The sequence below is a fragment of the Anabrus simplex genome, chromosome 1 (genome assembly GCF_040414725.1).
Source record: "Anabrus simplex isolate iqAnaSimp1 chromosome 1, ASM4041472v1, whole genome shotgun sequence".
NCBI lineage: Eukaryota > Metazoa > Arthropoda > Insecta > Orthoptera > Tettigoniidae > Anabrus > Anabrus simplex.
In genome coordinates this window covers 1,101,608,999-1,101,628,729 of record NC_090265.1, presented here as the reverse complement: position 1 = coordinate 1,101,628,729, position 19,731 = coordinate 1,101,608,999, and the positions used below count along the sequence as shown (strand labels likewise).

Genomic DNA, 19,731 nt, shown 5'->3' with positions numbered 1-19,731 from the left:
AGGTAGGATGTTAAGTTTATGTGTTGTTGGTAGTTGTAGAGTTGTGGGTACGGGCAGGGCCGGAGTTATGTTTTTTGAAATTAATGGGGATTTGGAAGTTAATAATTGAATATTATTTAGAATGTTTTGTTGATTTAGATTTAGTGATTGTAGTAATTTTGGTAAAATTTTGTATAATGGGTTTTTTTACTTCAACTATGTCATTGAGGTTTAGATTTTTGTTATAGTATTGGTCTAAAAATATATAGATGTTTTCTAATTCATTCATTAATTTTCCTTTATCTACTTTTTTAATAATTGTGAGGTCTTGATCTATAGTGGTGAAATGATGTCCTGTTTCTTTCATATGGGAACTCATAGCTGAAAATTTGTTGTGTTTGATGGCATTAAAATGTTCCACGTACCTAGTTTGAAAGCTTCGGCCTGTTCGACCAATGTAAGAGGCGCCACATTGTGTGCAAGCGAGTCTGTATATGCCTGAACCTGTGTAAAAATTGTTGTTTGAATTGATTGTGTTGTGATTGAAGAATAATTTTTGGTTGGTGTTGGATGTTCTAGAGGTTATGCAAGTGTTTTGGTTTTTTATGGGGTTTGAAATTTGGTAAATGTTTGGATTGTATATGTGAAAGTAATAAACTTATTCTTTTTGGGTTTGTCAGGGATGAGTTTTGTTGTTAATTTGAGTTTGATTTTGTTGATTAAATTGTTAATTGTTTGTAGTTTATACCCATTGTTTTTTGCTAAGTTTTTTATATAATTGAGTTCTGTTTTTAGGTGATAGAGGGATTTTAAAGGCTCTGTAAATTAAGCTGTGAAAGGTAGCTAGTTTAAGGGATTTTGGGTGTAATGAAGTATTTTTTATTGTTGTTGAGGTGTGAGTAGGTTTTCTATAAATTTGGAAGTCAAATTTATCATTATTACATGTTACTGTAATGTCTAAGAAAGTTAAGGATCTGTTGATTTCGTCTTCTTTAGTAAATTTTATATTTTGGTCTAAGTTGTTTAAAAAATTTAAAATATCAGTACTGTTATTGAGTTCTTTATCAATAATTACGAATGTGTCATCTACATATCAAAGCCACAAGTTAAGGCCTTTTATATTAGTAGAAATTTTATTTTCTAAAGAATCTAAATAGATGTCGGCTAAGATGACGGATAAGGGATCTCCCATATATAGGCCATCTTGATGGTAGATCTTACCATTAAAAGTAAAATAGTTGTTCTTTAGAACAAAGTTTAGGAGCCTTTAAGAATTCTTCTAATTCTAGTTTGCTAAGTTTACTGTGTTTAGTGAGGTTGTTTTTGATAATAGTAACAGTTTCATTGACTGGTACGTTAGAATACATGTTAGTAATATCGAAAGAGCACATTGTGTGGTTGGGTAGTAAAGTGTATTCTTTAAAAATATTACAGAAATCAACGGAATATTTTATTGGGGATTTATTATTAAAAATGTAATGTTGTTTGAGAAAGTTGTGGATATATTTTGAGGTTTTATATGTTGGACGATGTGCAATCAGCTTTAGTTATTATTATACTGTTATCTTTTATTTTGTTTTTTATGTCTTTAATTAATTTAGTATAATTATTCTTCTTCTTCTTCTTCCGAATTTGGCCAACTGTGGACCGCATAGAACTTAAGGCTTGTTGGCCTTTCTTCTCTTCTCTTCCCAGAACCTTTTCATTCTCTCGTTAGTATGATTAAGATTAGTATTTTTATTTAATCCCTCAGTTAATGTTGGTAGTTTCTTTTTTATTTCGTGACTAGTATCATTTTGTAAATCCAAAGGTAGTTTCGATATAATTTTGAATGTTTACTGTCACACTTTCCCTCGCTCTCACATTGTAATTCAAGACTAAGGCTAATTTTTCTCCTCACTAAAGATTGACTATAGACTGGTTATAACTTTTATTTGAATTCCACTTGATACTGGTGATATGGTTTCTCTTTATTTTGTTCTAAGAATTGGACTCATTTCCCGTTATCCGCCACGGCCAATAACATATAAACTTGGCACACCACTTCGACCCTCTCCTCCATTAATCTCACATCATCTGTAACACTAGTAACTTAAATATCAGTCATTTCAACGCTACCATAGCAACTATTTAATACTATTACAATTAAAAATAAAAGAAATTACACACAACGTTTCCTCTCCGAATCTTCTTTACGTCAACCAATTTCAACGTTAACAAAGAGGTATGTGGTTTTTCACACTTTGATTTCTCTTTAAACTCTCCATTCATTCAAATTCATTCTTTAACACGTAAATCTCCTATTGTTACAGACTTCAATCCAAACTTCCCTTACGACTCTACACAAGAGACTACAGCCGTTACTTCCTGCTAACATTTAACACAGCAACTTGCCTTCAAGCACTCTTCTTCTCTCATGCTTCTAGAAGACTACAGTTTTATCACTTCACATTTATTATAAACCCCACTTGATGTGAACAGCAGAAACGTCTCTTTACCAATTTTTTAATATTGTGTTTAAACTCCATTCTAAGTTATTAACTACATTCTTCTTCGTTATCCTAAGTTTGAACTGTTTAACACTCGATAAATTTTCTCTACGTCTCTTTACCAGCTTTAGTATATATTAATACTCCTTTTAGAATCATCAACTACATTTTATTATTATTGTGACATTCGATCTGTTTAAGATCCAAAAGTTTCCTCTAGTGTATAAACTCACGACTATTTGTATTTTAAACTTTATTAAGGCCTCATTTCAAGAATTTCTTAATTACTTTCAAGATAAGAGTATAAATTTACGAATATTTGTATTTTAGACTTTATTAAGGCCTGATATTAAGAATTTCATAACTATTGTCAACCATTTCGCTCATTTCCAACATTTCCTTCACATTCATATGTAATTTAATTACAATCAGGTACCTGATTATTCAACGTTCAGATTGAGATTTAAGGCTGAAGATGCCCTTAATTAAAGGGCGAAACATGTTTCTTTAATTTAATTTTATTCATTATCTCCTTCTATGTATTGAACAGGTGGAATCAATAAACTTTTATATTTATTTGACTTCATTGTACATTTCAATACGGACCTAAACATGAAAATTATAACTTGTAAAGTACTAAGGTGTCGATCTAACAGTTCAAAATTCCAGGTCTAGAATGACCAGGCCACAGACAACCCTGAACACTCCTGTGTAATTATTCTGTTTAAGTGTGCACACTGCTCATTCCAATCACTGCCTCAGAGTAGGGATCGAATAGCTGGAATACAATGATGATCCAGTGTGTTACATACCAGTAGTATCAGAAAATTTATGAACCAGAGGAATGGCATGCTAAAGAAGAGAGAGATCTTACTCCCCAGCTACTTCCCTCCAATATTCAGGCAGGCTGTTAATACTCGATACGCAGCAGTAATCCCATCTATAGGAGATAAATAGCAGTAGAATACCGGTACACAAAGCTCATTACAACAAACAATGGTCAGTGTAATGTTATTGTTGATCAATTTTATGAGCTTTGTATATTGCAGGCCTTCACATTTAGTTTTCTTTCAACTCTGTGATATTAGAGCATCTAATGTAAAGTGAGTCATCCTTTCTTTCACGACTCCCTCTTGCATTATTATTGATGCGATTATTACATACATCTTTATTTTCCTCCAGATCTACAGTATTGCTACCTTATTGATCCATTAATCCATTAGACAAGCTTTTATACAAACACATAAAATAAATTCTCATGAATAAATAAAATAACATAAAATGTGATAATTGGCACCTGCTGCCAAATGACATCTCCCTCTTGGAGAACCGATAGCCATGTTAGCACAGCAATTAAATGAACAAAAGGCAAAAAGGCAAAATTTAAAATGGCAAATAAAATGTAATAAGGCAGAACGGCACATCGGCCTCTTGTGCAAGGCAACCCATATGGAGGACATTGTCCTCCCTCACCTCTTCTGACTGACACAGCAAGACATTACATTCCACACCTACCTCTCCTCACACAGTCTACTACCACTTGCTGCACGGTCATCATGTTGCGTCACTGCTGTGTTGTGCCCTACATTTTCTTCATGTTTCTACTTGGAGCTTTGTTCTGCTTTCATGTCGCTTCTCATTACTTACTATACCCTCATTATCTAACATCTTGCCATATTGCCAAACCCATAGTTTATCCACTATGCATCACTACCTCCCTTTTCATCTCTCTTTCAATCACACTCTGCATATACTAACCACAATCACGTATTAATTTATACCAACAACCAACCTATTACCAACTAAATAAATTTCTCATACTTGGCCACCCAACTTTATGCACTGAACAAATAGCAGCCCTAATCTCATATTAATTTTGACTCTTCAACTCACTATATTCCATCAACTCACTCACATTCAATTATCCATTCATCTTTGACCCTTCTTTCTCTTCTCAACAACCACTCAAAATGCCAACACATGTAATTCCAATCTCTTTATCTATAATCACTCCCATCATAATCACATTTAACCACTACGTAATCTCCCTTCTGTATACAATATTTCTTCCAAATACAGTTAGCACAATCATACAATCACACCTATCGAAATCACACTGAACCACTTGGTACACTATTAACTTGCTAAAAGTATATTCCCTTAAAATACCATACTCTTCTCTTAACCATCCTTCGCTTCCTATAAATCACTCATAAATACCATCTCAACTTCACTACCTCTCTCATCATCTATCCATCATAACTCTGGTCCAGTAGCGGCTTTTCAGGTGCATCAGGTACAGCCCGGCTGCACTAACATTTCTCAAAACAATTGTCTATCATTTTCTGTATCCCTACATTTTCTGTTTAAAACATATTCGTTGAAAAAACCGAAGAGTGCGCTCTATATGTTGTGATTATTCAACATGCGTAGCGCTCATAGTTAAGCAACCACCGCTGTTCGCTTCACTTACGAGTGCTGAGGACTGAGTGCAGCCCTCTCAATGCTCAAAATAGTGCGGGCTGACTTGTGACGTGTAACACAAGGGTTGCCATGTCAACGCTCAAGACTGTCATGAATACGCATACGGTTGTATTTTGTGTGGTGCAGCCCAGCGAGTCTCTGGGATATTCGGCTGCTTGGCGCGAGCTGGGACGATATTATCCGAACCCAACCGAACGTGTAACCCGCCCTCTCTGCTTAGGTTGAACACATGCGGGCTCCTACAGCATTGCTGCCAATATTAGTATCTCAATCTCACGCTAAAACACAATCAAACAAAGACACATTTACTAGTATATTTTGTCGCGAGAGTTGTGGCTACTGTTACACCAGCTGTAACAAGAAGCTTGTTATAAATTTGAAAGTGTGGTGCACGGAGTATTCTTTCATAGTGAAAATAAATGTCCGTTGTTATAATGTGAATCGTGGCCGTGTGGTGGATTAATTGTGTGTGAACTGTAAATAACATAAGCGCATTTGAAGAGCATTTAGTAGCACAGCTCACACGGTGAGCTCTTGGCGTTTTCATAGTTACTACTGTATGTGAAGCGTAGAATAATTATTGTCGTATGGATGTTTGGAGAGGAAGTGCATTTGAAATTCATTAGGGATATAGATATGTAGTATTATAGTATTTAAATCTTTTATTATAGTGTGAAAGAATAGTGTTCCTTTCAAAGCGTGCTTTAACATGGAACCCTCCGTAGATTTAGTTTGTATTTTAAGAGAAACTCCGTTTTCGAAATGGAAGGAGGAGGATAAAAGATAAATTTTATCAGTCAATCGTCCCCAGCCAGATTTGACTTATCAGGAAATAACAGGTACTGCCTCCGGAAAGATGCACACATGAACTTTCCAAGTATCTTGGTATAGTAGTTATCCGTGGTTATGCGGTAGTCATTATTTGCAGAAATACTTTTGTTGGCCTTGTCTTATTGTTGGAGTGGAACAGGGAGTCTGGAATCACACAGGATTTGAAAATATGTCCTGAGCTACTAGGTCTTTCCAAAAGCACGAAGGTTCCTCGGAGCATATAAAAATGCCGTGGGATTTAAAGAACTTAAGAAGAATCAGAATCAAATTGCTGGCGCTCTAAGAAAAATGCTCGTCTATACATCACAAAATTTAATGAGAATCTGAGGCTTAACAGACTTTTCATGCGATTGCAAATCGATGCAGTTTTATTTCTTTCTAAGCAGGAAATGACATTTAGAGGCCATGATGAGAGCGGCGACTCCTTTGAATAGAGGGAGTTTACCGGGCGAGTTGGCCGTGCGCGTAGAGGCGAGCAGCTGTGAGCTTGCATCCGGGAGATAGTAGGTTCGAATCCCACTATCGGCAGCTCTGAAGATGGTTTTCCCGCGTTTTCCCATTTTCACACTGTACCTTAATTAAGGCCACGGCCGCTTCCTTCCAACTCCTAGGCCGTTCCTATCCCATCGTCGCCATAAGACCTATCTGTGTCGGTGCGACGTAAAGCCCCTAGCAAAAAAAAAAAAATAGAGGGAGTTTCAAAGAACTGTTGAAACTTCTAGTTTCCAACAGCTCATTAGAAATGCAGCAGCATTATGCTTCTATAAAGAAAGTTTCTAGCGCAGAATCGAAAACTATACAATGTTTGAAGAATCTATACATTCATTGGGGATGCTGTGACAGAAGAAATTTTAGAAACCTCTTTCGTTTCACAGTTCAGGTCGACGATACAACTGATATCACAAATAAATCGCAGTGTTCGGTGATACTTCGGTATATTATCCACAAAGGTGCGCTAGTTGAACGCTTTCTTGGTTTTTTGAAGTTAGTTCGGACCGTACGGCGATTACTTTATTCAGCTTGCTGCAGACTATTGAGTGAAATTTCCTACAAAACTAAATTGATTGCCCAGTGTTATTACGGGGCTAGTGTCATGGCAGGTCATCTAAATGGTCTTCAAACTTAGGTCAAGGAGGATGCCCCTCAAGCATTATTTGTACATTATTCGGCACACTGATTAAATCTAGTGGTACAGCAAAGTATTACCAACATATCAGAGTGCCGTAATTTTTGCGAGTCTTGGTGGTATTCTTCCATTTATTCATTCATCAGCCAAAAGAACTTTCGTCGCTGATTCAGTAATTGCGAAGCGAATACCATCTGGTGTGAATACACGTTGGTCGTCACATGGGAAACTTTTGAGCGTGGTTGTCGAGGAGTGGGAGGGATTGAAATAAATTTTTGAAAGACTCATGTACGATCCTCAGTCAGACGAAAAAGCCATTCGCCAATCAGAGGGGTTGTTTAATAACTTTAATAGCTTCCAGTTCACATTTTTATCAATAGTATTCAATGACATTTTTGAGCTTGCTAATATATTATTTAACGTGCTCCAAAAGAAGTCTCTGGACGTTTAGTTCTGCTTCTCAAAAGTAAGACCCACACGGCAACTGATACTAGGTAAAAGGAATGAAGAAACATTTAAAACCAGTTTTCGTACGGCTGAGAAGAAAACCAAAATTGAACTAAAAAGATATTCTGGTTTAAAAACAGAAAGTGAAATTTTTCTAAAGTAACGAGTACTTTATTTTCAGATACTGGATTTAGTCTCCGTAGAGACTGATACAAGATTTCAAGATATACAGAAGTTCTAAGTTTGAAGAATTTTCTAAAATCCTCCCTCTTGATGGTCTAGAGAACTTAAAAATGTCTTATCCCACGACATATGACACATACAGGTTAAAAAATGAACTTCAGTTTATCTATTCTGATTCCACCTACAAAAATACCAGTTTGGAGGAAATAATTCTGTCGCTCAATAAAAATGATTTCACGGACGTTTTCAAAGAAGCGTATAAATTATTTTAATTAATACTTACCATACCGTCTACCAGCTCCTCAGTAGAAAGAAGCTTTTTGTGCCTTAAGCGGATAAAAACCTACTTAAGGAATTCAAATTCGCAGGAGAGGTTGACTGTGCTGGCAACAATGCCGTTTTACGATGACATCATTGACAAGTTCGCTGCTTCAAAGGACCGAAGAATAGATTTAACGTACAAGCAATAGACGTTACCGAATGTAATATTTGTTTTTTAGTTAATGTTATACTTACATTGTGCTTTTAAAGTAATTGCATGAAAATTACACAGCGGATATTTGTAGACCATTATCGTATCAAAAGATCTCCCCGATCCCTTATTTCCTCCTAGCTAGATTATCCAACACACCTATTCAAAATGTAGGCTACACTGCAGATGCGAGTGCTGGGCTGCACCAAACTTACAACCCACGAGCCGCCACTGCTCTGGTCACACTATGATCGCCCTCCAACCACCTTTCATCCAACCTCCATTACATCTCCAAACTCATAATCCCCTTTCATACTTAACACTTCAATTCTAGGCCACATTCACTTTACAATTACAATTAACATGCTTAAATTACCATACCCTTCTCTTGACTATATCAAAACCTCACCTCCACTATAACTTTTTTATTCTTCACCAGCCAAACCATAAAATACAGACACCTGTGATCTAAAACTACTTAATTACCTTTCCTTATATTACCACTACGTCTTACAATCACACAATCACACCAATCGAAATCACACTTAACCACTTGGTACACTATACTTTTCCAACCCCAATAACAATCACACTCCACCTTCACTTAAATTACCATACCCATCTTTTAAGCATCATTTCATATCTACAACCAGTAGCTTTACTTACCGATCCACCATTAACTTGCTAAAAATATATTCACTTAAAATACCATACTCTTCTCTTAACCACCATTAACTTGCTAATAAATCACTCATAAATACCATCTAAACTTCACTACCTCTCTCATCAGCCATCCATCATGACTCTGATCACACTATGACCACACTCCAACCACCTTTCATCCAATCTCCATTATATCTTCAGATTCATAACCACCTTCCATACTTATCGCTTCAATTCCAGGACACATTCCCTTTACAATTATAATTAAGAATATCAATATCAATTATAATTAACATATCAAAGCTTCACCTCCACTATAACTTCTTCATTCTTCACCAACCAAACCATAAAAAACAGACACATATAATCTAAAACTATTTAACCATCTTTCCTTATATTACCACCATGTCTTCAACCACTATTCCCTTACTTACTCACTAACTTTTACTTCTTGTTACTATACCCTTATCATTTTTTTTTCATTCCCCACATGTCCCTTAAGCTCCTGCTTCTCCCTTTGTTCATGTACAGTTTTATTCTCTGCCTGGTTTCCACTGACCTTTCCTTTTCACTCTGCACCTCCACTCCTTCACTGCATTCACTTCTCTGTCTTTTCTCTTCTCTGGCTATGTCCATAGCTGTCTCCCTAAGCCTTCCTGTTCTCACCCCGTTGTTCACTGCTCTTTTATGTTTCTTTAGGGCATTTATATTCTTAACCCCTTCTCTTCCCATGTCTCTTTTAATCCAAATTTTTATACTCCGTAGATTATCCACGTCTCTTATCACTATTTCCACCATCAGAGTGGAAAACAACTTCACTTTTATCGGCCTGTTGCCCCGTACTTTACCTATCCTTTCAAATTCGTCTATATCAACTTCACTAAAGTTAATTTTCATCCTTTATTGGATGACTTCCACAACTTTGTAGATTGTCAACACTTTGTCCTGTCCTTTTTCTTCCGGCACTCCATATATAAATAAGCATTTCTTCCTGCGATCTTGACTACTATCTTCTATTTCTGCCTTCAGCTTGACCACCTCTTCCTCCATCTCCCTTATTTTCTCCTTGAGTGACACAATTTCTCTCTCGTTGATTCCCACTTTGGTCATTGTTTCTTCTGTTTTTCCCTGTATCCATTGCCTCATATTTTCAAATTATTTCACTTGTTCATCATATTTTTAATCTGCTCAAATGGGCATACTTCTTCCACAACCTCCTTAACCACCCTCCTTATGACCTCCACATCTTCCCAGCTCATGTTGCCACTGGGAGTCGAGCTGGGGTGTACTTCCACACTCCCTATAACTAGCAGTACCATAATCACTACTGCCACCAATATCATCTCACCCTTCAATCTTGTTTCCGTTTTACCTCTTTCACTCCTGGCTGTTCCCTTCTTCCCTCTCTCCTTCAATCTCTCCTTCCATCTTCCGATAACTACCCGATATTGATCCACACCAATCATCTTCCTCTTCACTCCCGTCTTCCTTCTTTCACTCACCGCTCACACTCCACCCCCACACTACCGGCACACTCGACTCAACACGTCTGCCCTTGATGCCTGACTAGGTAAGACTGATCCAAGCGATTATTCCTTCATGACTTTTTTCTCATTCTTATCATCTTCACAATTTAGTCACCACCACCACCAATATTATTATAGCTGGCATGGTAAAACTGAATAAGACAAAAATAATCAGAAATTGTATTCTATACAACTTTTGTTATGTAGTGCTTTTCAGTATGACCAATAAGATAAGAAATTAAAAATTAAATTTTTGACACCTTCCCCTAACCTACTATTTCGAACAAGATGAATAAAATTATCTATAGCGTAGACTGTAGTCCCTTATTCCCCAACTTAACATACTGATTTTCATTAAATTCTGTTCACCCATTTTTTTGTGGTTCGGTGTTGATATGGATTTACAATAAAAATAAAAATTTACGAATATCTGTTATCATAGCCGGTACAGTAACAATGTATAAGACAAAATTATAGGAAATTTAATAATGTATAACTTTAGTTATGTAGTATTTATCGATAGGGCCAATAATAACAAATATTTAAGAATTAAATTTTAGGCCTTCCCCTAAACTACCATTTCACTCAGTGTGAATAAAATTATTTATGGCCTAGATTGTAGCGACTTATTCCCCGACTTTATATGCCGATTTTCATTAAATTCTCTTCAGCTGTTTCCTCGTGAAGAACGTACCTACAGACAGACAGAAATTACGGAAAATTACAACGTGCATTTCCCTTTGTTACTGTGGTCATGACCGATACAGAAATATCATTCTTTTTAAATTCTGAGCAATGTACAAACAAAACTCCTATTTTATTTATAGTGGGATAAATTAAAATTAGTCAGAATTGTCTCCAAATGGCTCCTAAAATCCCTAGAAAAGTCACTAGTCATTATCATTGAAATTCTGTCACTAAATTACTAAAAAAAGACTCCATATCTAGCGACTAGTCTCTAGAATCGACTAGACTGATGTGAATTGTGAACGAACACAAACACAGCACGCAAGAACGAGAGATTGACAATCGATATATGCGTCGCGATATACAGGATTCAATAAACATTGAACATTCGCATACATTTCTCGCATTAATAAATGTCGATAAAGCTAAAATCGGGAGAAATAATAGAATAATCAGGAGGCGGGAGAAACTGTCGAAAATCTGGAATCGCCCACTTAAATCGGGAAAGTTGGCAGGTATGAGAAAAGGTATGTAGTAGAACATCAGGAAATGTGAAAGACAAAGGGACACACTGATGGAATGATAGGGTAAAGATTAAAATGAAAGAAAAGAAAATGGCATGTAAAGCATGGAAAACATCTAAGACTGAAGAAAGTAGAAGAAACTATGTGGAGGGCAAAGAACTTGACCAAGAAAGTAGCGGAGGAAGAACAGAGGAAAAGCTGGGCCTTATTCACACAGAAATTGAGAGATGATATGCAGCGCAGCAAGAAACTACTGTATGGTATTTTAAGAAACAAAAAGAGAGATCAAGTAAACACCAGATTGGTGAAGGATGAAGGCGGCATAATATTAACAAAGCCAGAAGAAATAAGAAATAGATGGAGAGAGTATTTTCAGAAGTTGCTGAACATGAGAACTAATGACAAGTCATTCAGTGGACGACCAGGAAAGGCAATTAGTTGATGAAAAAATGGAAAAAAAAATTACAGTGAATGAAATTGAAATGGCAGTAAGAAAGACGAAGAGTGGAAAAACTGCTGGAATAGATGAAATTTCAGTGGAGATGATAAAGGCAGCTGGAGCTGTAGGCCTGCAGTGGACATATTACAATTTACGAACTTCATCGTATAGATCCGTACTGGTACAGTTAAAACTGAAACAATATTAGGTTTTGGTCCACCCAATCAATACACATCACTTTGCAAGTGAAAAACTATTTAATTAAAAAACATATTAAATATATTTAGGGACATGCTTCGTCTCATTTTGAGACTTCATTACCCATAAAAACACGTGGTAGATTAAAAAACACATTGTTCAGAAATTGAAAAAAATGGAAGAACCCAATGCCTTTTTAAGGACTATTTGAGAAACGCAAAAGATATGTACATTATTTACACAAATTGACCTCACTTCTTGCAAAAACTTTTGTTGTCTTCAATGTTAAAATTTAAATATAACTTGAAATATGACATGCCTGCCATAACGTCTCGTACGGAATACAATGTCCATTGTTGCTGTCCGTATTTAAAACGGAAGTTCCTTTATGAACTGTTGAGAAAACACTGGAGAACAAATACACACATATTTAATTAAGTAGTTCAACACTTCTTGCAAACAATCTTTCTGCAATGTTAAATATGAACGACCTTACTTGAAAATGATGTTGGAATTGTTGGAATCTGGTAGTTTCAGTGTGTTGACTGGGGAGATCGAAATTCTGACCTCGGGAAAGGATTGGTACTAAATCCACATCAGAACATTTAAAAACTTTAATTTGTAAGGAATTTTCTTTCAAATTGAACTATTCTGGTAGAAGAAATCTAAAGCCTTATGAGATTGCCTGTCGTATGGCAAAGACCAGTGCTTCATGGCCACCATATTCATGGCTTAAATCTTAAGAATATTCCGGGGGTTTTTTCTAAGATAAGGTCTGGAAAGAAAAATATAAAAATTAATGGGTTTAAAACCCTCGGATATCTAAGAAAAGAGATTTTGCCACGAATGTATGACGTAAAAGCTTACCATCAAATTGGATGAAACTCCCTATAGCTGGTTTACGACTTAAGCCTCACTCTGACATGCTTTTCGCCACGCTACTGCACGTTATAGTTGTGTTTTCTTTCACCCAGCGGAACTTGGCTAGTGGCTTTAGGGAACATATCAAGTTCTCAGGATTGTCTGGGAGAATAAGGAGGTCCCTAAGGATTGGCAAAAAGGAATAATCACCCCAACTTTCAAGAAAGGCGATAAGAAAGTATTGAAGAACTACAGGGGAATTACTCTGATATCCCATGTTGCTAAGATAATGGAGAGGATACTGGAAAGTAGGATAAGGTTGAGGGTTGAAAATCAGATACAGGAAAATCAGTTTGGTTTCAGAAGTGGAAGGTCAGCAATAGAGCCCATTTTCATTATGAGACAACTAATGGAAAAGCAATGGGAGTATGGGAATGATATGGTCATGACATTCATTGACATTGAAAAGGCATACAACAGTATCTCCAGGACTAACGTTTGGGACAGTCTGGTGCAAAAAGGGATTGGACATGGATTAATAAAAATTAACATGGCAGTGTACAAGGGATGTTGTAGTTGCGTGCAAACACACGTTGGCAGGACAAGTTGGTTCAAAATCACCAGTGGGCTGAGACAGGGAAGTGTTCTGTCGCCAATCCTGCTTGCATTAGTAATGGATGACATCATGAGAACAGCAAAAGCAACATATGGAGGAAGAGAAATGAACATCATGTTATTTGCAGATGATATTGTGATCTGGGGAGAAGAGGACATGAAGGTTCAAGAACAGTTGGATGTGGTGAATGGGAAGATCGAAGAATGTGGATTGAAAATTAAGTATAGAAAAGAGTAAAACTCTTCTTATGACTAGAGGGGAGAAAGAAGGGAAACTTTGGATTAGACTTGCAGACAAGCCCCTGGAAGTACAGTGAACTCCCGATAATTTGCGTGCGGATAATTCGCTTTGTGGTTAATTCGCGGGTCTCGGAGAGTTATTTTTTTAAGTATTAATTCTTACACCCACTAATCATTACGCTGAGTAAAATTATCTCTGCCTAGTTTAAAAGAATTTTAATGCGATGCGTGGAGACAAAATCATTGATATTTGAGGAGATTGGACTTGTTTCTCTACGATGTAGCAGTAGGCCTATATGCACACTGCTGCCAGAATGCTGCAAACTTGGAAACATTCGAGCATGTGGCTGCACAAATTACCGTAATCTTCGAAGCAGAGACAATGAAAGGAATGCACTCGGAATTTACCCTCCCTTTCCCCACAGCCCAAGGTCGCTGAACTGTAAGCCAAGTGGAGGGTAGGTGCGCCGACAGCTCCGAAAGTTTCCCACAGCCAAGCTAGTGTCTCTATAGACACACTTACCTCATACACAGAACACAGAGATGAATTTTCATTTTCAGATATTGTTTTCTTGAGAAATGTATGATCCAAAATTAGAAAAAAATGAACAATCTAGTGATGACCGATTTTTTTCTTTAGATACGAATGTTGGCATAATCCACGTGGCATTTTGTAATTTTTCTGTAGCGTGTCTTACAATACAACGTGAAGTGATATAATTATTTTCTGCTTGTTCATAAAATACATTTCATTATTTTAACCTATGGTTTTGTTTTTACCTGGCTTAAAAATGACTGCGGATAATTCGCGGTTTTCGATAATTCACGGAAGTGCGTGCATTTATTACCGCGAATTATCGGGAGTGCTCTGTAGTGGGGATGTTCAAATTCCTGGGGAGTGAATTAATGGAGAATACTTGACTGGATGTTGAGATTATTAAGAGGATTCAAGCTGGAAGCCCTTTCTGTAATAGCATAAGAAACATGTTATGGGACTAAGCTGTGCCAATGGAAGCAAAGGAAACTATGTACAAGATGTATTACATACCCATAACAACTTACGAAGCAGAAACTTGGATAGTGACAAAGAAGGATGAGAGTCGAATACAGGCAGCCGAAATGAAGTTCTTGAGGAGTATGATACAGAAGAGTAGAAGAGACAAAATAAGGAATGAGAAAATCCAGGAAGAAATTGGAGTGGAAAAAATGAATGATAGAATAGAGAAGAGCCAACTAAGATGGTTTGGGCACATAAAGCGAACCAATGATGAAAGAATGGCAAAAAAGGTGATGGAAATGCAAATGCAAGGATGGAGAGGCCGTGGACGACCACGATTGAGATGGAAGGACACAATCCAACGCAGTGTTATAGAAAGAAACCTGGACTGGGACACAGTGTTGGAGGAGTGGTGGAAAGACCGAAGAAAGTGGAGAGGAACCATATTTACCCTTACCCGGCTACAAATGGATAAAGGGAAATGTTGATGATGATGATGATGACTATAAAAACTCAATTTGGTTTAAAATGTATATCATTCTTCAGTTTTGCTGTGATTACAATTAGTGCTAATTTGACTAAAAATGAGTCCAGAGTTGAACAGAAATCGTTGGCTGGAGGAATAACGTTGAAATCTGGTGGACTCTTTTCAAAGGAAATATCAAATATTATCAGTTGTCAGTGTCAGAACAGAGTAAAATTTAAGCTCCGTATTTCTTCAATAAAGAATAAAAATGTTGATGAGGTATTCTCTCTCCCCCAGCCCCATACGTTGGTTGTTCAGGTCAGGTTGATGTTGACCTTGGCACCGTGCGTTGACTCCAGGGACAGCAACTTTCAGCATACCATGTGAAGAGCGTCAGCTGAAGAGCCTATCAGGGAATATCAGCTTCAGATTGTAACATATGGTGCATCCTCAGCCCCCTTTCTAGTGACAAGATGTCTGAAGCATTTAGCAGATGATGAGGAACTACATTATCCAAAGGCAGCACCAGCTCTTCACCAGGATTTCTACATAGATGATTCTGCAAACAGTGTCGAGAAAGCATCAATCCTGCAACGTGAACTTATCAATTTGTTTGACAGTAGAGTTTTCAAGCTCTTAAATGATGCTTTAACCATGCATCATTGATGGAAGCAGACCCACCGGATTGTAGAGGGACACAGCTTCCCCTTCAATTCAATTCTAGTGCAACTATCAAGACTTTTAGGTCCACTTTGGCATCCTGGCTTGGACAAACTTCAGATTTCCTGTGATTTCACAATGGCACAAGGAATTGTGTCACAAGTTAGCAAACACAAGGTGCTATCGGTGGTGTCATTCATTGATGATCCTTTCGGTTTAACACCTTCGCTCCCATAGAAGAGTATCGTCGTTTAAGCATGCCGTCTTCTGTGGCCCATAAAGGAGTAAAGTCATTTAGCACTCCTGTAGTGTAGTGTGCTCTGTTATGTTTGTGTTTTTGGAGACCATAAGAATTCTGCCTAGTTCTTTTTCTTCCAGTAGATGACACGAGTGTCCTCGTTTCTTGACACTGTACAACCTTCCCTTCGAGTTGTTTTACTCATTGTTTACAAGCCGGTGTTGGCGCTTGTCAAACTGAGTTAAATAGCAAGAGACGGTGGTTGTGTAGCAGACACAGCTTCAAACCTGAGTAAATTTTGTAGTAGTATAGTGATTCTGGAAGAAGAAATGTGTGATACTTTGTGTACATCACAATTCAAGTGATGATTTGATAGCTTCAGGTAGTGAAAGTGAGAGTGATCCCCAGCAGTGACAAGCTGTTCAAGATACCATATTTGCTCGCATATAACTCACACTCTTTTTGACAAAAAATATATGTGAACATTTTCAGTGCGTGATATATGCGGGGATTTGTGTGCAAAAGATTGTATTGAAGTCAAATAAATATTAAAATTTATTTATTCCACCTATTCAATACATAAATACATAAATAGAGATTTTAATTAAATCTTGAATAAAATTATAGGGACATGTTTCGCCCTTTAATTAAGGGCGTCTTCAGCCTTAATCTCAATCTGAAAGGTAATTAAACAGGTACCTGATTGTATTAAAATTACATATGAGTGAGGATGATGTTGGAAATGTGCTTCAAATGGTGAGCAGATGGTTAACAATAGTTATGATATTCTTAAAATGAAGCCTTAATAAAGTCGTAAATTTATACACTTTCTCGAATGTCCTTGTTTAAAAATTGGTAACAAATTGTATACTGGTAATTTTATAAGAACGTAAATTGTTACGTTAAACCTTGTAAAGTGGTGCCCTGTGCAGGTTGAGGGCGTTAGAATAATGATAAAAGAAAAAAATGTAGTTGATAATTCCAAATGGAGTATTAAAACATATTAAAGCTAGTAAAGAGACGTTACCGTTGCTCACTTCAAGTGAAGTTTATAGTAAAACTGTTACATTGGAACAAGTAAAGCAGGGCCTTGTGATGGTTGAGGGCGTTAGATAAAATTATTGGGTTTTGAACAGTTCAAGCGTCAGGATAATGATGAAGAATGTAGTAATAACTCCGAGTGGTGTTTAAACACAATTTTAAAAAATTAGTAGAGAGACGTTTCTGTTGCTTAGAACAAGTGGGGTTTATAATAATATAAAAATGGTTAGACTGTTGTAACTCTCGTGCGAAGAGATAAGACTGTAGTCTTCTGATTAATTACCTTTCAGATTGAGATTAAGGCTGAAGATGCCCTTAATTAAAGGGCGAAATATGTCCCTATAATTTTATTCAAGATTTAATTAATTAATATCTCGATTTATGTATTGAATAGGTGGAATAAATAAATTTTAATATTTATTTGACTTCATTGGACCAAAACATGAGAATTATAACATGTAAAGATTGTATTCCCGAAAAAAACGTAAAATTTGCATTAGGCTATTGAAACAAGACAACTGGCATACTTACCCTATCAATTGTCACTGCCCTCAGTCTCCAAGCTAATCTTGCGTGCATCATTCTGGTCACCATTCGATACTGCATCATCTTGACTTCCATCCCAACGCATTTGTGATGCCCGTCTTCAAGAAACTCTTCACAATGATGTCTGTTGACACCATAACCCATGCCCACATTACCGAATCACAAACAAGTTCAGTTGACGGCCTCTTTTATTTTGCCTGCTGGCGTCAGCTCATGGTCCCCTCCTCCCATCCATTCGGCGTACAATTTATGTATGTTGTCCTTGAAGGGCTTGTTGACAGAAACATCTAAGGGCTGTAGACAATGTGAGAGTTCACCAGGAATTACAACGAGATCAGTTTTCATTTTCCTCAAGACGTTCCTTCGTGTCTTCCACCAAGTGTCCGCAGAAACTCTCCCACACTAGCATTACTGGGCGTCGAAGCAGTGCCCCGGGCCGTGCTCCCCACACCGCATGGACCAAGTCCCGGACAAGAGCTGTATACATCCATCCTTTCTCTTGAACCTGTACATGAATGCCTTTAGGAAAACTTCACTTTAGGCACTATTTTTCTTTTGAAAATAATGTGTGGTGGCAATTTTCTTCCGTCTGCGGTTATTGCTAGTATGACAGTGCAACTCTTTTTTCACACCAAGTTGTACATACAAGCACGCTAGATTCTCGCTTCTTGTTGATGGTGGTGTTGCATGGCATGTATCAAAAATATTATAATAATATAATATAATAATAATAATATACTTGTTGCATGGCATGTCAAATTTTATCGGGGTTTGATCTGCAGTGCCAATTTGAGAAAAGAGGTCGTTGTTTTTCTTCCTCATTGCTATCACATGGCAATGAAAATCTATGATTTTGTCACTGAAAGTGCTTGGCATTCTCTGACAGAGAGATGTTCGCCTTTGCAGACACAATCCCTTTCATGACATGAATCTACAGATCCAACCCTGGCTCACTTTCAGATCTGAGCAGCTAATTCCACCCTTAATAGCTAGTTTGCATGCTTTGAAACGTAGCATCTCATGCGAGATACTAAAGCTATCACTTTGCAACTCTGTAAGATAATGAAGCAACTCGTCTCCCAGTTCAGGAAACTTACCAGTTTTTGGCCCTCTGAATGCCTTATGTATTTGGTTGGTGGTTTCTAGCGCAGCTTTCTGTTTATGCCAGTAGCGAACATTACACTCGGTCACACTGAATTCTCAATCGGCAACTCTGTTACTATGTTCTTCAACATATTTTATCACTTTGAGTTTAAACGCAGCCATATAACTCCCACGTTTCTCCTTAATTTAAAGATCAACCTACACAAGAAAACTTAAATGAGAAACAAGAATGGAAAGTGAAGACAGGATACTGGTACTTGTCGACAGTACAACAGATGGACGATACCTAATACCACGATCACTTGACTGCCTGGACAGGGAAACACTCCCAGTTCATGCGATCAGCTCTGTCGGACAGGTAGCAATAGGCATATTGACAAAGACGGAAGAGTGAGAGGGATGGCCGAGTGTGACTGACTGGCTAGGAATGTGGCCTTGGCGCGGGAGTTTGAGAATTTGGTACTTTTGTTTCAACAGCTAGCCTCTACCGTTTTGCAGGTAGAAAGAAATGCAGCTTCTTCTTGTACTGTCACGTACAAAGTACCATAACAGCAATTGGTACAGTTCCGATATTTAATGTAGGCATGTCCACGGAATACCCAAACTTTATTTATCATAAACAACATCAGATATGTTGATGATACAGCCCTTAATACAGACTATAGACTTACAGGACTACAGCATATTGTTAAGGCAGGCAGCTAGTTCGAAATACGGTACGAGTATCAACATAAAAAAGACTAAAAGTTAAGCTATTAGCAAGAGTCATCATGTTCCATTACCAACCCCAACCCCATATTGATTGAAGACTTGAAGGCCTGTCAGTCTTTTGCTTCCTTTACCCTTCTCCTCTTAATAGACTTAATCTTGTGGTTTTTTAAAAATGACCACCAACACCACCTTCATGTACAAGGA

General features: G+C 37.3%; 2 protein-coding genes across 6 annotated transcripts in view; one reads left to right on the top strand and one right to left on the bottom strand.

Annotated features, from left to right (window-relative positions):
- LOC136858058 (band 7 protein AGAP004871) overlaps positions 1–19,731 on the top strand; it is a 493,935-nt gene that overhangs the window by 53,180 nt on the left and 421,024 nt on the right. The gene's annotated exons all lie outside the window — the stretch shown is intronic.
- LOC136858060 (uncharacterized) overlaps positions 1–19,731 on the bottom strand; it is a 91,845-nt gene that overhangs the window by 29,098 nt on the left and 43,016 nt on the right. The gene's annotated exons all lie outside the window — the stretch shown is intronic.